This window comes from Schistocerca nitens, chromosome 1 (assembly GCF_023898315.1).
Source record: "Schistocerca nitens isolate TAMUIC-IGC-003100 chromosome 1, iqSchNite1.1, whole genome shotgun sequence".
NCBI lineage: Eukaryota > Metazoa > Arthropoda > Insecta > Orthoptera > Acrididae > Schistocerca > Schistocerca nitens.
The window spans coordinates 586,269,901-586,283,971 of NC_064614.1; the positions used below are offsets into that span (position 1 = coordinate 586,269,901).

Here is a 14,071-nt window from a genome sequence, read left to right on the forward strand (position 1 = left end):
GTTTACATAAAATACTATGACTAAAAGGTGGGGCACCAGTACCTCTGATAAAATTTTCCCAAAAATTTGGGCATGTGAACATATTCACGCATTTTTAACACGCAACTCTTCTCAAACTCCCACAGTCTTCCGTAACTGTAACTCACTCAGAATCAGAATTTTTACTATCCCATAACATAAAAAATTAAATCACATCTGATGTACTGAGGACTCGTCATCATTACATTTACATTAAAATTACAATTTGTATATACAGGATTACAAAAACAATATATCAACACCCCATTTATATGTATTACAAAGTAATATATAACAACAGCGTTTATGAATTGAACATATTTTTACAGTCTTTTATTCGACACAAAACTGCTAAGCTTAATTTACAGGTGATCTTTCCTTGCTCACACTTCCACATCATCATTCATAAATTCATCTATGGAGTAAGAAGATTTCTCCACTAATAACTTGTGCAGCTTTGGTTTTAGTTGCCCTAGCTCCATGCTGTTTATTTGTTTCTTTTTTAGCATGTTGTAGATTTTCATGCCCATATATTCTGAGGTTTGAGCATATAACTTTAACCCATGAATAGGAAGCATAAAGTTTGTCATATTCCTAGTGCTGTATTGATGCTTAAAATTTTTGATACTAAAATAATCAGTTCATAGATGTACAAACAGGGGGCACTTAATATTTTTAGATTTATTATGCGTTACACGTATTTCTAACAATTGATTTTTATAATTTTAATACTCTAATGATGTTGCTTGTATTACGCCAAAAGATAATGCCATACCTTATAACAGCTTCAAAATAGCTGTGATACTCTACTTTTCTTATCTCCATGCTAGCTGAATATGACAAAATGTTCATAGCAAAGGTCAAGCTGTTCAACTTATTTGCTAAGTATTCTATATGTGAAGACCAGAATAAATTTTGGTCCAAATGTACTCCTAAAAATTTAACACAATCTGATTCTTTCAGTTCCTGGTTGCTGCAGGTAATACGAATTTAATTTATCTTAGAGTTTTTAGTTTTGAACTATAGTAAATGTGTTTTTCCAATATTCAGTTTTAACCCATTTAGTTGTAACTAGTTTTCTAAACTGTCTAGTAGATTTGTGACAGTTGAGGGAATTTGTTCTGAGTGATTGCTTTCGATGAGGGCAGATGTATCATCAGCGAATAAAACTGAGTTCTAATTTATGTTTACTGGCAAGTCATTTATGTAAAGTAAGAATGAAATTGGACCAAGAATTGAGCTTTGTGGAACGCCTTGTGAAATAATCATCCATTCAGACAAGAAATTTCCCTTCCTTGATGATATAACTACTCTTTGTTTTCTCTTTGTGAGGTATGACCGGAACCACTCTAAAACACGACCTCTAATTCCGTATTTTTCCATTTTATACAGGAGCAATTGATGGTTTACACAATCAAATGTTTTTGTGAGGACACAGAACAATCCTGCAACTTTGCTAGTCCATCGTTGTTAAGTGGCTCATACCCATCCACTCGCACCTGCCCTGTCTCACTCACTCATTAAGCCCAAATCATTGTCATCATCTCTTTCTGTCTCTCTAACTCCCTAGTCCCCTTCGTTCTGTCCTACTACTACCGTCTCCTCTTGCTCCATCTTACTGCTAATATCTAATTCCTTCCTTCCCACCGCTGTTCTCTCTTCTGACTGTCACTATCTCTCTTCCTCGTTGTCAATGTCATATACTCTGTCTCTCATTATCACTTGCTTTTACCCACTTCCACTTTCTCATTCTCTTTATTCTCCCACTTAAGCGCAGTTTCCTTCACTCTTTTCCCAGAACTGTTGAGTCACTGTCAAAACTATGTTCCGTTGGCACTGTCTCTCTCTCTTGTTCTCACACTGCCATCGTCTGCTTTGCTCTTTCTATAATACAGCCAATGTCTACTATCTTCCAGTATTTATTACTTTTCTATCTCTTTGCCACTGTTACTGCCACTGTCTTCTTCTCTTTCAGTATAAAAAAAAGCGCGAATATGTTCGCATGACGAAATTCGTGGGAAAATTGTTAAAGTTGCTGAGGAAGGTAGGATGAGGCAGCTGGTGCCACAATTTTCAGTCAGTTTTTTAAATAAACAGGAACGTATTCATATTTTTTTTTGCTTCGATAGAAGCAGTTTCCTTCTGCTCTTCCCTGCTGCAGCAGGGCATGTAACTCACACGGAAATAAATTTATTGGTCAGTAAAATTTAGATAGTTTACTTGCATGCATCTGAAATAATGCAAAACTTATTTTATACCTCTGACTGCACAGCAATTTTGCATGAGCTTCAGTACTACCACATGGGTCTCCCAGATAACGGAGACACCTGGCAGCATATTTCTCCGTGATACGTCACTTTATAAACTACGTTTTCGCCTCATTGCCGGATGTTGTGTGCGTATTTTACGTGTACACGTAGGGTAACTTTGAACCTCTGCATTCTGTATCACGGTGACGGACAACGATGTGAAGAAAATTTTCAGTGTTGTTCGAGATCAGAATCTTAGGAATACATCTTAAAAATTACAGCCATTTCCTGTGCATGGACGCCTCTGAATCCACAGCAGGGTTTTGGTCTGTTGGTGCCGGCAAAAATATAGTTAAAAAATCTTTTTTGCGATTTTCCAAGGAACCGCCCATGAAATAATGGTGCATACATAAGTTCCATCAAACCCACCGCCCACAAGAAAAACAAAAAGGACAAACTGATTTGTTCCATTTGCCTAAAAGCACGAGTAAGTGTGTAAAATTCATACTTTGAACCTGTACTGTAGCATAGTGACACTAACAGGATCCTTCTGTTGGACATAAAAATGGTGTCTAACCTAAGGGCTATCCGAAACACCTGACCCTATCTTTAAATCACCATCAGAACCCGAGGTATGAGCACCAGATAATCCATTTTATAAGCGCGGCATATGTTGTGTACGTATGTTGCCATATGGACACCGATTTTGAACTGTTTGTCACTGTGGGACATTATGAAATTCTAAACATAGTAGGGCTCACCATGAAATGCAATGAAACTATCTAATGCCAACAAAACTTTTTGACCAGTAACAGCGACAGGAACTGAGTGGCTGGTAACTGTCACTTCTTCCGGCGTGGGCAATATCTTGTGTGAGTTAGGACATTGAGGTGTCTGGGTGTACGAGAAGCAGCCAGAATCGCCCGTGTGCTTGCCGCCCAGGATCGCCGGCACGGTAGCTCAGCGTGTTTGGTCAGAGAGCAGGCTGCTCTCTGTAATAAAAAAACTGAGTGAAGGGATCAAAAACGAACTTCAACGGGTGTCATGTGACGTCCGCTACGACCAAACATAACGAGCAATAAGGAACAAACGTTAAAAAAAAAATGGACTGGAAGCCTGCTGGAGGCCAGAGCACCTGCGTGCGCCACGGGCGCCCAGGTGAAAGCCCACGCTGGCGCTGTGGTTGGCCCACTTCCAGCAGCCACGGCCGCCACTGCAGTGTCTCGTGGTCACAAGGCAAACTTATCTTGTCTGGGGGCGTAGCTCAGATGGTAGAGCGCTCGCTTAGCATGTGAGAGGTACCGGGATCGATACCCGGCGCCTCCAGAAAGTTTTTCATTAATTCCACTATTTTTAAAATAATTCTGACTTTCGTCATTCACATGAATCTACGAGGACTTATTGAAAAGTAATGCCTCCGAATTTTTTATATGAAAACTCCTAAACATTTTTAAATAAAAGAACGTTCTACGTCTTTATTCTTCATTTCCACATATTTATTTCTCAAGTGGAGACTAACACATTTCTCCCAACGAAAAACTAGCTTCTTCATCCCGTCACTTTCAAATGGCTGACTATTTAAATTATGAAAACATGCGTTGAGCTGTCCTGTAGTGCCTGTCCACTTACACAGTACACCATCCACACGTCTGAAACAAGATGTAATATTTCTACTCAAAAAATCTTTATTGTTGTTCAAAATTTGTCCTGGATGTTTCAGGCAAAAGTGGACTAGGAGATCATGTAAGCGGTGATACAGGGTGTCTAGGGAATAGTTTTGTGCTATGTATGTCTGAGTAGCCAGTCTCAATTCATTCATTTCCACGTGGCTACAGCCTCACTTCTGTTTTAACCGCTTCACCACTATCAAAGTGACGTCCTCGAATGTGTTCTTTAAGTTTTGGGAACAGATGAAAGTCGGATGGGGCCACGTCGTGACTGCAGAGGATAATCGATGGCAGCGAAGCCAAGACATCGGATTGTTGCAGATATCACAGTCTGGAACTGTGATGCTGAAGGAGAGGTTGCTCGATGTCTGGACGAATCCTTCGAATTCGACACTTGGTTACAAATGTTCACACGTGTGTGAAATCTTATGGGACTTAACTGCTGAGGTCATCAGTCCTTAAGTTTATACACTATTTACCCTAAATTATCCTAAGGACAAACGCACACACCCATGCCCGAGGGAGGACTCGAACCTCCGCCGGGACCAGCCGCACAGTCCATGACTGCAACGCCCTAGACCGCTCGGCTAATCCCGCGTGGCACTTGATTACAACACGCTGTTTCTCACGCACCAACATAGTAACGTTTAACACCGCCATGTTTCACAATACCATTCGTAGCCCCCTGGCAACAGGGGGTGCGAATATGTAGACACGAAGAATAAAGATGGAGAATGTTAATAACGTTTGTTTTATTTAACAGGCTTTAAGAATTTTCACTTTAAAAATTTGGAGGAGTTACTTTTCATCACGCCCTCCTACATACAGTATATATATTCCGTCTTCACTCACAAGACTAACTTTTAGCCGGCCGGGGTGGCCGAGGCGCTACAGTCAGGAACCGCGAGACCGCTACGGTCGCAGGTTCGAATCCTGCCTCGGGCATGGATGTGTGTGATGTCCTTAGGTTAGTTAAGTTTAAGTAGTTCTAAGTTCTAGGGGACTGATGACCTCAGAAGTTAAGTCCCATAGTGCTCAGAGCCATTTGTACCATCTGAACTAACTTTCAATTCAAGTACAGTAACATTACGATCATGTAGGTACAAATTGAGGTTATTTGTATCTTACAGAGACTACACGTATCTTTTTATTCGCCACGTGGCTTTTCTCTGCATAGTAACTAATTATTTACGTCCTTGTTTGTTTGAACAATAAATACGTACTCAGCACAACATTTGGATGCTTCTCTTTATCCATGTATGTTTCGGTGATGTTACGCTATCACCAGTGGGTTTCCCTTCTTTCTGCTTAACAGCTTATTTGGTTGTTCACTTTCCTGCCTATCTCCGGCAGTATAGCTTGCACTCAGTCTCTCAGCCGCAGCTTGGCTGTTGGTGGTAAGGGTTTTTCATGTTGTCAAAACTACATAAACTGTATTCGCATCATGCACTATTTCAGTATTTACACTATATTAATCTGCGAACGTGTAATGGGATTGCCTGCATTTAGTGTTAACAAAAGGACACATAAAAATGTTACGATAAAATTATGTTACCATTAAGGGCTCAGCTGTTCCGCATTGTGCCTTACCAAGTTCGTCCTGGCAGACAATAGCGATTAGCCTCACACTAGGTTCACATACTTCTGAAAATACTTTATTACAGATCACTAACGTTGCTAGTTCCCACTAAAAAGGGGTCACACATTCAAGCAACCTTTGTAAGGACTAGTTTGGAAAATTACTAAATTAGTACACTGAAAGACAAGTATCTCATCGCCGCTATTCGCGCCATTATGTTTCACAAATGATCAGTCAGACACTTGAAATTTGAAAAAAATGTATCTGTAAGAAATTATTCATAAACAAACGCCATTATAATTACAACATTAACGCCTTAAGTAATTCAGTTCCTCCACGTTACGTCCATTAGAGACCGTTCCTTGATATTTTCTGCCAAAAGAATGACATCTTTCTTGTTTGTCCTTGCAGTCGCTAGCCACATATGCGATCAAAAAGTACTGGGAACTAACACGTTACGTCGTTCAACGAAACACTGCGTCGACATGTCATTGAAATTCGACGTCGGTAAACTGTTCCTGTAAATTTCGGGGATCGTTCCTTTGAAAATCGTATGCTCGATACGCTTCCATATTCTTGATTCTCGTTCTTCTCCAGATTGCAATCGCCACTAATCAACTCTTCGTCGACGGGCATTAAAGCATAATAACCATTCCTTAAGTTCCAAACCTACTTAGTTATTCCTTTATGTGCATCTACAATCTCTGTTTAAAAAGGACATAGCATCTGGAACCTAGAAAATGACTATGTTTACATTCTTCAGAAAGCCACTTTTACGTTGCTTTACATTAAGTGATGAACGAACAACGGCAGGTATCATCTGGTCTATAAGATTAGCGAACAATTTTCTGTACACCCACCATCATACTAAGTACTAGTTGCATAATCGGTTTAGACCAACTACATACGACTGTTCCACAGTACCGTTTATAAAACTGCAACTCGTCGGATAAACAATAAAAAGTACACCACACAACAGTTTGTTGGTACCGGTACTGTTCGTGAGTCATGCACCATTATGTCAACTAAAACTACGTATAACTTAGATATTTAATTTGCTCAGTGTTTTTATGTAGTTTAATTTGTAGAATGTTGTCCACCGTTAAATTTTCTCCGCATTTCAAGAATTTTCAAAATAGCTGTCAAATGTCACCGATACCTGATAGTACCACGGAATTCAGGACCGTGGTCAGTAGCAGTTGAGAGATGAATAAGCCGTTGATACAGGGTGTTCAGCGCAGGGGTTCCTGATTTTAAAATGAAATATCTCGAAAACTAAAATTGGTTTGTGAGGCGCTCAACAGCATGATTATCAGCGCGCGTACAAATTACCAATCTTTACACTTTCCATCCTCGCCATTAACCTGAATAATGACAACACGAGCACCTAATACCGGGAGAGAAAATCCCCGACACAGTTGGGAATGGAACTCATGCCCCCTTAATGCGGAGGCATTTTGTTTTTGATCGTATTTTGTTCGTTACTGTTCGTTGCATTCGTTCGGGGTGGACGCCCCCTTACACCCGTTGAAGTTCTTTGTTGATCCTTTCACTCAGTTTTTTTTTTATTACAGAGGGCAGCGAATCCTCTGTCCGACCACGCAGACCTACCGTGTTGGCACTAGGCGACGAACTGCGGACTCAATAGAGGAGTGCAACGAACGGTATGTTTATTGTGAAATCGGTTAGAATTTTATACAGCGGCTATACAGAAATTCGAAATAGTTCGAACAGCTGCTAATAGATGGCGCTGTAATTGCAATACATAGTGGCTAAAAGTAGTGCGTCGTAGCGCAGAGCGCCGACGTCTCCAAAGCGTTAGACAGCTCGTGTAATGACGGCCTCCTATTCAAGCTGCTTGTACTGGGAGTACCTGTGTCGCACGTCTGCCTGGTCCAGTTGCACCTGAGCTGGCGCACATTCCATGTGCGCGCGATCGACGGCGATTCGACAGCTCGTCCCATCAGAGCGGGAGTACCACAGGGGTCTGTGTGCGGCCCCCTACTCTCTCTTCACTGTAGAGGTCCGGAAGACACCGAGAAGCCATCTGCCGCTCTTCGTGGATGACGCTGCACTGTTCGCAAGAACGCACAACTTCTGCGATGCCGCCTATACTGTCCTGCAGTGACTTTGGAGGCTGGGCCACCAAATGGTGGCTCTATTTAAACGCAGCCAAGAGCCAGGCGGTGGTCTTCACTCGCAAGCGACTGCCAGCAGATTTATAGCCAATGCAGAACACATGTGGCTACATCCTGTGGTCTCAAACGGGCAAGTACTTGGCTTCATTTTGGACAGGCGCCTGTCGTGGAAGACATACTTCCGAGAGGTGAATGGTAAACTGCTGGGCAGGATGCGTTTGCTGCACCCCTCGTTCAACCAAACAACGATACTCCTCGCACTGTGGCATTACGCTGTACCTGACTACCTGACACTCATCAGGCTGCTGTAGTGTAGGGAAATGCTACCGTCACTCCACATGTTGCAAACGATCCAGAACGAGGCCCTCAAGTTAGTGGTGCACCTGCCACGTGACTTCCCAACCTTGTAGCTAAACCAAAGTGCTCGAATCCCGATGTTAAAACACCGACTGCGGCAGACAGCAATAAGACTTTATGCGGCTCTGTGGGATTCTGAAAATCAATTCGTTAATGATCTCGGCAACCAGGTGCTCTAGAGACCGACCACCCGGTGGGCGGACTTGCTACCAGAGTAGCAACGTCACGCAGCAACAGCAAAACATATGATGACAACACGGGACAAAGAGATTCATAACCAAAGCGAGAAGCTACATCAACAAGCTCTAGGAAGAAGTAGGCACAGAAGCTGCTGGACCTACGTGACAACGACACTAGGGAGCCTTGCGAAGTCACGAGAGAGGGAGAGGGAGAGGGGGAGGGGTGGGGAGAGGGGAGAGAAGGGAGAGTGGGGGAGACCAGTTCCAACGCTGAAACGTGAAATGACTTTCACGCACCAAAGAAAGAAGCTGAAATCATTTATTCCACTGAATAAAGTGTTTTCCTGGTATTGGAACACCACAGGTAGGAACACAGTCCTATGGCAAGTATGATTTAATGTTCGAGAAGGATCTGATGCGAAAAGTTCTTTGTCAAATTTCAAAGCGCAGGCTACGTGGCTGATGATCTAGTGAGACCCTAGGCAAACAGTTGTTACTCTTGAAAATGTCACCACAATTTCTGGAATTATTCATCAAAATCCAGGGAAATCCGTCTGAAGAAACACAGCAGACACTGGTTTGAAGCGTTCCAGCATGCAAAAGATACGGAGATAGAGCCTACAGATATTTCCGCTCAAAATCCAAAACCACCTACCGAGCTGTGCGACAGAGGGCTGACTGTGGGAACCAGGTTCTCAAAATGATTGACAATGGTGGGTTTATGTTGGTTACATGTGATTCACAGATGAAGCACACTTCCACCTGAATGGAATCGTGAACAAACAAAACGCCATTTTGGGGTTCAGAAAATCCCCATTTGTGCGGAGTGAAACCACTGTTTTGTCCCAAAGTTACTGTTTGGGTTGCGGTACGCAGCAGAGGCGTTATTGGCCCTTTTTTCATGCTAGAAATGATCATTAGTGAAAGTTACATGGCGATTTTCGGACAGTTTGTCACCACACAGCTAAGGTTTGAGGATCGACCAAATACCGAGTGGTCCATGCACTGAACAGATGTTTCGCTTTCTCGATGAATACTTCTGGAATAAAATAATTGCGTCAGATTATTCCAAATTTACTGGTGCAGCGATGGATTGGCCACCATATCCGCCCGACCTGACTCTTGTGATTACTTTTTGTGGGGCAAATTGAAAGGCACTGTCTACCATAACCATCCCACCAACCTGGACGAGCTTAAATTGGCAATGTGTGGCTTCTGAATCCATTTCCGTTGAGGTTCTACAGGATACAATGGCAAATTTCACTGATCGTTCGCGTCACCTCCGTGCAGCGTGTGGCGGTCGTTTCGAAAAGATTGTTAAGTGATTGCAAAGACTGCTTGCAGATGACGAGTTTAATTATGCGCGCTGATGCTGTGCGATTTGCACAGCGTACAGCGCCATATGTTACCATCTAGCTATTTCGAAACGTCTGTATAACTTCTGAATACAAATCTTACAGCTTTCACGTTAAACATACCTTTTTTTTGTACTCGTCTATCGATCTTAGTTTACGAGATATTTAGTTTTGAAATAAGGGGCTCCTTCACTGGACACCATGGAAGTTAACCCGAACAACATATGCCTTGTAATCAGGTTACGAAATAAGGGGTAGTGCAACTAGAAATCTCTCTGGTGTCTGAAAGTAAGACACAAGATACGTTGAGGGATGTCTAAAGATTTTTCGAAACCTGTGGTTGATGTTCTCTTCACTACTAATATATTCTTACTGAAAAATATTACATACATAATATAAAATTCAGTATCCTGTATTTTACTGAGTTTCCACGAGAACTGAAGGTAGTCAATGAAAAATCCCGCATTGTGAAGTAAAACTAGGATAATATTCACTGAAAAACACTTTCTACTCTCTGCAGGGTTACTTAAAGTCTAATTAGCTGTTATAAAATTAGAAAATTTGTTTTCATAATTAGATTTCAGGACTAGTTCTTCGTCTAGCCATCCCAATTACGGTTCTTGTAATTTTTCCCTAATAATTTTTGGAGATGGCTAGACAGCTCCCCAACAATAAGCTACACTCCTCCGCCTCAGCTGGCAAGCGCCTAAATCCTGTTAGCGAGCTTCGAAGATCCGCCCGCCCAGCCAGAATCTATTTTTTCTTAGCTCATCTCTGAACCAGAAGTCTGCCACATATTGAGTTCAACATCTGCATGAATTCTACATGAGTGAAACAAAAAGCCACGTGGTAGAAATTTACACAGAGCGTAATTTAAACAGCGCTACTGCTTAGTTTAACACTGGTTTAACAATGGTGAAAGGAAGCTGTATACCTGGAAGTGACCTTTATCGGTTATGAACAACAGAGTAAAACTGATTAAATTGCAGAATGGAAGAATGTAACGAGATGTAACTTGAGAAAGTCAACTGCAGTAGGCACAAGACATCAAGATTAGATCGGGGATCCATGGGAAGAAATGACCTTGTCGGATAAATCACGCTTCCTGTTACATCAGTTCGATGATGGAGCCCTGATATGAATACCAATGGGAATGACTGCTTGGGACGGGTACCGTGCCACGGGCACAGGCTGGTGGAGACAGTATTATGCTATAGGAGACATTCTACATCTACATCCATACTCCGCAAGCCACCTGACGGTGTGTGGCGGAGGGTACCTTGAGTACCTCCATCGGTTCTCCCTTCTATTCCAGTCTCGTATTGTCTGCGGAAAGAAATATTGTCGGTATGCCTCTGAGTGGGCTCTTATCTCTCTGATTTTATCGTCATGGTCTCTTCGCGAGACATACGTAGGAACGAGCAATATACTGCTTCACTCCTCAGTGAAGGTCTGTTCTCGAAACTTCAACAAAAGCCCATACCGAGCTACTGAGCGTCTCTCTTGCAGAGTCTTCCACTGGAGTTTATCTATCATCTCCGTAACGTTTTCGCGATTACTAAATGATCCTGTAACGAAGCACGCTGCTGTCCGTTGGATCTTCTCTATCTCTTCTATCAACCCTATCTGGTACGGATGCCACACTGGTGAGCAGTATTCAAGCAGTGGGCGAACAAGTGTACTGTAACCTACTTCCTTTGTTTTCGGATTGCATTTCCTTAGGATTCTTCCAAAGAATCTCAGTCTGGCATCTGATTTACCGACGGTTAATTTTACCTGGTCATTCCATTTTAAATCATTCCTAATGCCTACTCCCAGATAATTTATGGAATTAACTGCTTCCAGTTGCTGACCTGCTATTTGTAGCTAAATGATAAAGGATGGTTCTTTCTGTGTATTCACAGCACATTACACTTGTCTACATTGAGATTCAATTGCCATTCCCTGCACCATGCGTCAATTCGTTGCAGATCCTCCTGCATTTCAGTACAATTTTCCATTGTTATAGCACCTGGGCTTCCATCTAATTTGTGCTAAAAGCGAAGGCACGGTGGCCGCTGTGGATTAGGTGTGTACTACTGCCGACCACCTGCATCCCTTCACGCTTGATGTCTTTTCTGAAGGCGATCGGCTCTTCCAGCAGGAAAACTGTCCAGTTTACAAGGCCAGAATCGTGCGACAGTGATTTGACGAGAGTCGTAGTAAACTCACACCCACATCTTAGACACCAAATTCGCCTGATCAGAACCCGATGAAACATGTCTGGGACGCTTCTCACCCCCAAACTACCGTCCCGTAATTTACGAGTATTTTCCGACTTCGTTGACATTTGGTGCCACATGCGTCTTGAATCCTATACCGATTTGTCAAATATATGCCTTACACAATCGCTGCTGCACTGTGTTCTGAATATGGACCAGCACGCTATTAAGAAGGTGGTCATAGTGTTATGACTCGTCATTGGGCGATGTCGCACACCTTAAGAAAGGACAGTAATCAAGACAAGTGGTACCCATTTTACGAATTAGAAAGTTTCAGTTGCCTTTAAAAGAATGCTGGAAATTAAAATATCTAGCGAAAAATGTTTTTGTTCTTCAGTGTGTTACAAAAGTTACGGGAATGTAACATTAAATGATACAGAGCCAATGGTATTAAGGAAATGTCTAATAATTAAGTTAGTCATATATACTGCTGAGAAGCACGGTTTGTCCAAAATGGTGATGATGCGAAGTATATTCATAATATGTGAAAAATTAAAAGAAATGTACGCGATACAGTTACATTAATGTGAACACAGCTCGTATTCGATATTAACGTGCAACAAACGCTCACAGCCGGCAGGTGGCACCACTAACAGTGGATAGTTGGGTTGGGTTGTTTGGGGGAAGAGACCACACTGCGAGGATCGGTTTCATCGGATTAGGGAAGGATGGGAAGGAAGTCGGCCGTGTCCTTTCAAAGGAACCATCCCGACATTTTCCTAGAGCGATTTAGGAAAATCACGGAAAACCTAAATCAGGATGTCCGGACGCTGGATTGATCCGTCGTCCTCCCGAATGCGAGTCCAGTGTGCTAACCACTGCGCCATCTCGCTCGGTTATCAGTGGACGCGGATCACAGTGACGCTGTCGTAATTTGACGTCCAAACGGGTTTGATCATTCGCTTTTGGGCCAAGGTTGGAAGCATTTACAGTTTGTTAACTGCTCGCATGCAGCCGTGGAAAAATGAACCATTCGTGGCAAAATTGTGCTATCCAAAACTAGCACCAGGGCAGCTGTGGCACACCACAGGTCACAGGTGACAGAGGTGGACAACGGCTTTAGAGACGTGTACGAGCGAATAGACGTGCAGCTGTTGAACAGCCGCCTAGATGAACCAAGGGGGCTATCAACAGTGTCTTCGCAACGACCGTGCAGCGGACGCTGGTGCGTTTGGCCCTCATCAGGAGGCGCCTAGTTCATGCACCAATGCTGACCGCTGTTCATCGGCGACAAAGTCTGGCATTTGCACGCCAGTACCTATACTGGAAGTCCACTGAGCAGAGTGGCGAAAGGTGAGCTTTTCAAATCAATGACGTTTTATGGTCCATCTGAATGACGGTCATTGGCGTGTACGGCTCTGCAACAGTTTTCGGAAGGGTCCTGGACGGAGTAAGAAGCCTTATGGTCTGTGGCATTCCCTCGTCAATTATGAAGACACAGTAGATCAACACAAGTATGCATCTTTCTTTGGGGAGCGTGTCTATCCCTTCATGCAGTTTTTTTCTTCTGCACGATAACATTTACCAGCAGGACAATGCAACGTGACACAGAGCACACAGTGTACGTGCGTGGTTCGAAGAGCACAAGGGCTGAGTTTACCGAACACATCTGGTCTTCAAAGTCACCGGATTTAAACCCAGTCGTGAATCTGGAGGACCACCTCGATCGGGCCGTTCGCGCCATCGATCCTCAACCGAGAAACCTAGCGCAGCTGGCCACGTCCCTGTTGGTGGCTTCCAGTATCTCATTTATTGTCTTTCTGCACGTCTCGCGCTACAGCAGGTGGTTATTGGCTCTGAGCACTATGGGACTTAACATCTGAGGTCATCAGTCCCCTAGACTTAGAACTACTTAAACCTAACTAACCTAAGCACATCACACACATCCATGCCCGAGGCGGGATTCGAAGTAGGCTGTATAGTTTTTTTTTTTTATTGGTAACGCCACGTAGCGCTTTGTTTGAAAATCACTGGCTGTGCTGTGTGCAGTCTGTGGCTGGGTGGCATTGTTGGAATTTGCTATTGTAGTGTTGAGCAGTTGGCTGTTAACAGCGCGTAGCGTTGCGCAGTTGGAGGTGAGCCGCCAGCAGTGGTGGATGTGGGGAGAGAGAGGGCGGAATTTTAGAGTGCTGACGATCTGGACGTGTGTCCATCAGAAAAAGTAAATTTGTAATATTGGATATCATGGACTGATATATATATATATATATATATATATATATATATATATATATATATATATATATATAAATTTATGCATAAACAAAA

At 42.9% G+C, this 14,071-nt stretch overlaps 1 non-coding gene across 1 annotated transcript; it reads left to right on the top strand.

Moving 5' to 3' along the window:
- Window positions 1-3,520: 3,520 nt before the first annotated feature.
- On the top strand, window positions 3,521-3,593 carry Trnaa-agc (transfer RNA alanine (anticodon AGC)). Its single transcript has one exon. It is a non-coding gene; the product is annotated as a tRNA-Ala (tRNA).
- Window positions 3,594-14,071: the final 10,478 nt, after the last annotated feature.